Source organism: Asterias rubens, unplaced genomic scaffold (genome assembly GCF_902459465.1).
Source record: "Asterias rubens unplaced genomic scaffold, eAstRub1.3, whole genome shotgun sequence".
Lineage (NCBI taxonomy): Eukaryota > Metazoa > Echinodermata > Asteroidea > Forcipulatida > Asteriidae > Asterias > Asterias rubens.
The window spans coordinates 1-6,044 of record NW_022985723.1 but is presented as its reverse complement, the minus strand read 5'-3'; positions in this window follow the sequence as shown (position 1 = coordinate 6,044).

The following is a 6,044-nucleotide window of genomic DNA, read 5'->3' as shown; positions in this document are numbered from 1 at the left end:
CGGTGTGTGATCATGGCCTAGTGGTTAAGAGCACCGGACTCAATGTCTGGTGTTTCTGATCAGCAAAGCGTGGGTTTGAATCCAAGTCCTTCAGCAAGACACTTAACCATGACGCTCTGTCCTTCGGATGGGGCAAAAGCCGGTGTGTGATGTGTTGGGCACGTAAAATAACCCATTGCATTTACCATAAAGAGAAGGGATTCTCCCAGTATTCCTGGTTGGATTGGCAGCATATTAATGCACTACAGCTTCTTGTAAACCATCACCTAATGCTATGTAAAATTAATAGGTCTCATAATTCAAAAACATAGCCCCACATACCTTGCAAGAAAATACTGTTGAAGCCCCTTGAGTGTCACTGAGTGACGGATATAAGCGCTATATCAGAAGCCACTATAGTTATTAAAATGGAACAGTTTACAAAGCACATGAGCGGATATTGGGTCCAATCAACTGAAATTATTAAGTGCTATATCAGAAGCCACTATAGTTATTAAAATGGAACAGTTTAAAAACCACATGAGCAGATATTGGGTCCAATCAACTGAAATTATTAAGCACTATATCAGAAGCCACTATAGTTATTAAAATGGAACAGTTTAAAAACCACATGAGCAAATATTGGGTCCAATCAACTGAAATGGAACAGTTTAAAAACCACATGAGCAGATATTGGGTCCAATCAACTGAAATGGAACAGTTTACAAACCACATGAGCAGATATTGGGTCCAATCAACTGAAATTATTAAGCGCTATATCAGAAGCCACTATAGTTATTAAAATGGAACAGTTTACAAAGCACATGAGCGGATATTGGGTCCAATCAACTGAAATTATTAAGTGCTATATCAGAAGCCACTATAGTTATTAAAATGGAACAGTTTAAAAACCACATGAGCAGATATTGGGTCCAATCAACTGAAATTATTAAGCGCTATATCAGAAGCCACTATAGTTATTAAAATGGAACAGTTTAAAAACCACATGAGCAGATATTGGGTCCAATCAACTGAAATGGAACAGTTTAAAAACCACATGAGCAGATATTGGGTCCAATCAACTGAAATGGAACAGTTTACAAACCACATGAGCAGATATTGGGTCCAATCAACTGAAATTATTAAGCGCTATATCAGAAGCCACTATAGTTATTAAAATGGAACAGTTTAAAAACCACATGAGCAGATATTGGGTCCAATCAACTGAAATGGAACAGTTTACAAAGCACATGAGCAGATATTGGGTCCAATCAACTGAAATGGAACAGTTTAAAAACCACATGAGCAGATATTGGGTCCAATCAACTGAAATTGAACAGTTTAAAAACCACATGAGCAGATATTGGGTCCAATCAACTGAAATGGAACAGTTTAAAAACCACATGAGCAGATATTGGGTCCAATCAACTGAAATTGAACAGTTTACAAAGCACATGAGCAGATATTGGGTCCAATCAACTGAAATGGAACAGTTTAAAAACCACATGAGCAGATATTGGGTCCAATCAACTGAAATGAACAGTTTAAAAACCACATGAGCAGATATTGGGTCCAATCAACTGAAATGGAACAGTTTAAAAACCACATGAGCAGATATTGGGTCCAATCAACTGAAATGGAACAGTTTACAAACCACATGAGCAGATATTGGGTCCAATCAACTGAAATTGAACAGTTACAAGCTATCATGAAGCACTATATGGGTCCAATCAACTGAAATGGAACAGTTTACAAACCACATGAGCAGATATTGGGTCCAATCAACTGAAATGGAACAGTTTACAAAGCACATGAGCAGATATTGGGTCCAATCAACTGAAATGGAACAGTTTACAAAGCACATGAGCAGATATTGGGTCCAATCAACTGAAATGGAACAGTTTAAAAACCACATGAGCAGATATTGGGTCCAATCAACTGAAATGGAACAGTTTAAAAACCACATGAGCAGATATTGGGTCCAATCAACTGAAATGGAACAGTTTACAAACCACATGAGCAGATATTGGGTCCAATCAACTGAAATGGAACAGTTTAAAAACCACATGAGCAGATATTGGGTCCAATCAACTGAAATTGAACAGTTTACAAAGCACATGAGCAGATATTGGGTCCAATCAACTGAAATGGAACAGTTTACAAACCACATGAGCAGATATTGGGTCCAATCAACTGAAATTGAACAGTTTACAAAGCACATGAGCAGATATTGGGTCCAATCAACTGAAATGGAACAGTTTAAAAACCACATGAGCAGATATTGGGTCCAATCAACTGAAATGGAACAGTTTACAAACCACCTGAGCAGATATTGGGTCCAATCAACTGAAATGGAACAGTTTACAAACCACATGAGCAGATATTGGGTCCAATCAACTGAAATTGAACAGTTTAAAAACCACATGAGCAGATATTGGGTCCAATCAACAATGGAACAGTTTAAAAACCACATGAGCAGATATTGGGTCCAATCAACTGAAATTGAACAGTTTACAAAGCACATGAGCAGATATTGGGTCCAATCAACTGAAATGGAACAGTTTACAAACCACATGAGCAGATATTGGGTCCAATCAACTGAAATTGAACAGTTTACAAAGCACATGAGCAGATATTGGGTCCAATCAACTGAAATGGAACAGTTTAAAAACCACATGAGCAGATATTGGGTCCAATCAACTGAAATGGAACAGTTTACAAACCACCTGAGCAGATATTGGGTCCAATCAACTGAAATGGAACAGTTTACAAACCACATGAGCAGATATTGGGTCCAATCAACTGAAATGGAACAGTTTACAAAGCACATGAGCAGATATTGGGTCCAATCAACTGAAATGGAACAGTTTAAAAACCACATGAGCAGATATTGGGTCCAATCAACTGAAATTGAACAGTTTACAAAGCACATCAGCAGATATTGGGTCCAATCAACTGAAATGGAACAGTTTAAAAACCAAATGAGCAGATATTGGGTCCAATCAACTGAAATGGAACAGTTTACAAACCACCTGAGCAGATATTGGGTCCAATCAACTGAAATGGAACAGTTACAAACCACATGAGCAGATATTGGGTCCAATCAACTGAAATGGAACAGTTTAAAAACCACATGAGCAGATATTGGGTCCAATCAACTGAAATGGAACAGTTTACAAACCACATGAGCAGATATTTGGTCCAATCAACTGAAATTATTAAGTGCTATATCAGAAGCCACTATAGTTATTAAAATGGAACAGTTTAAAACCACATGAGCAGATATTGGGTCCAATCAACTGAAATGGAACAGTTTACAAAGCACATGAGCAGATATTGGGTCCAATCAACTGAAATGGAACAGTTTACAAAGCACATGAGCAGATATTGGGTCCAATCAACTGAAATTATTAAGCGCTATATCAGAAGCCACTATAGTTATTAAAATGGAACAGTTTACAAAGCACATGAGCAGATATTGGGTCCAATCAACTGAAATGGAACAGTTTACAAAGCACATGAGCAGATATTGGGTCCAATCAACTGAAATGAACAGTTTACAAGCCTATCATGAGCAGATATTGGTCAATCAACTGAATGGAACAGTTTACAAAGCACATGAGCAGATATTGGGTCCAATCAACTGAAATGGAACAGTTTACAAACCACATGAGCAGATATTGGGTCCAATCAACTGAAATGGAACAGTTTACAAAGCACATGAGCAGATATTGGGTCCAATCAACTGAAATTGAACAGTTTACAAAGCACATGAGCAGATATTGGGTCCAATCAACTGAAATGGAACAGTTTACAAACCACATGAGCAGATATTGGGTCCAATCAACTGAAATGGAACAGTTTACAAACCACATGAGCAGATATTGGGTCTAATCAACTGAAATGGAACAGTTTACAAACCACATGAGCAGATATTGGGTCCAATCAACTGAAATGGAACAGTTTACAAAGCACATGAGCAGATATTGGGTCCAATCAACTGAAATGGAACAGTTTACAAACCACATGAGCAGATATTGGGTCCAATCAACTGAAATTATTAAGTGCTATATCAGAAGCCACTATAGTTATTAAAATGAAACAGTTTAAAAACCACATGAGCAGATATTGGGTCCAATCAACTGAAATGGAACAGTTTACAAAGCACATGAGCAGATATTGGGTCCAATCAACTGAAATGGAACAGTTTACAAACCACATGAGCAGATATTGGGTCCAATCAACTGAAATTATTAAGCGCTATATCAGAAGCCACTATAGTTATTAAAATGGAACAGTTTACAAACCACATGAGCAGATATTGGGTCCAATCAACTGAAATTGAACAGTTTACAAAGCACATGAGCAGATATTGGGTCCAATCAACTGAAATTGAACAGTTTACAAACCACATGAGCAGATATTGGGTCCAATCAACTGAAATTGAACAGTTTACAAAGCACATGAGCAGATATTGGGTCCAATCAACTGAAATGGAACAGTTTACAAACCACATGAGCAGATATTGGGTCCAATCAACTGAAATGGAACAGTTTACAAAGCACATGAGCAGATATTGGGTCCAATCAACTGAAATGGAACAGTTTACAAAGCACATGAGCAGATATTGGGTCCAATCAACTGAAATGGAACAGTTTACAAAGCACATGAGCAGATATTGGGTCCAATCAACTGAAATGAAACAGTTTACAAAGCACATGAGCAGATATTGGGTCCAATCAACTGAAATGAACAGTTTACAAAGCACATGAGCAGATATTGGGTCCAATCAACTGAAATGAAACAGTTTACAAAGCACATGAGCAGATATTGGGTCCAATCAACTGAAATGGAACAGTTTACAAAGCACATGAGCAGATATTGGGTCCAATCAACTGAAATGGAACAGTTTACAAAGCACATGAGCAGATATTGGGTCCAATCAACTGAAATGGAACAGTTTACAAAGCACATGAGCAGATATTGGGTCCAATCAACTGAAATGGAACAGTTTACAAAGCACATGAGCAGATATTGGGTCCAATCAACTGAAATTGAACAGTTTACAAAGCACATGAGCAGATATTGGGTCCAATCAACTGAAATGAACAGTTTACAAACCACATGAGCAGATATGGAGTCCAATCAACGGAACAATGACAGTTAAAACACATGAGCAGATATTGGGTCCAATCAACGAATGGAACAGTTTAAAAACACATGAGCAGATATTGGTCCAATCAACTGAAATTACAACGTTTACAAAGCACTGAGCAGATATTGGTAATTGAAATGGAACAGTTTAAAAAGCACATGAGCAGATATTGGGTCCAATCAACTGAAATTGGAAGCGTTACAAAGCACACAATTTGGTTCATGAAATGGAACAGTTTACAACCAATGAGCAGATATTGGGTCCAATCAACTGAAATTATTAAAGCGCTATATCAGAAGCCCAATATCTTAAATGGAACAGTTTAAAAAACCACATGAGCAGATATTGGTCCAATCAACTGAAATATGGAACAGTATACAAAGCCATGACAGATATTGGGTCCAATCAACTGAAATGGAACAGTTTACAAAGCACATGAGCAGATATTGGGTCCAATCAACTGAAATGGAACAGTTTACAAAGCACATGAGCAGATATTGGGTCCAATCAACTGAAATGGAACAGTTTACAAAGCACATGAGCAGATATTGGGTCCAATCAACTGAAATGGAACAGTTTACAAAGCACATGAGCAGATATTGGGTCCAATCAACTGAAATGGAACAGTTTACAAAGCACATGAGCAGATATTGGGTCCAATCAACTGAAATGGAACAGTTTACAAAGCACATGAGCAGATATTGGGTCCAATCAACTGAAATGGAACAGTTTACAAAGCACATGAGCAGATATTGGGTCCAATCAACTGAAATGGAACAGTTTACAAAGCACATGAGCAGATATTGGGTCCAATCAACTGAAATGGAACAGTTTACAAAGCACATGAGCAGATATTGGGTCCAATCAACTGAAATGGAACAGTTTACAAAGCACATGAGCAGATATTGGG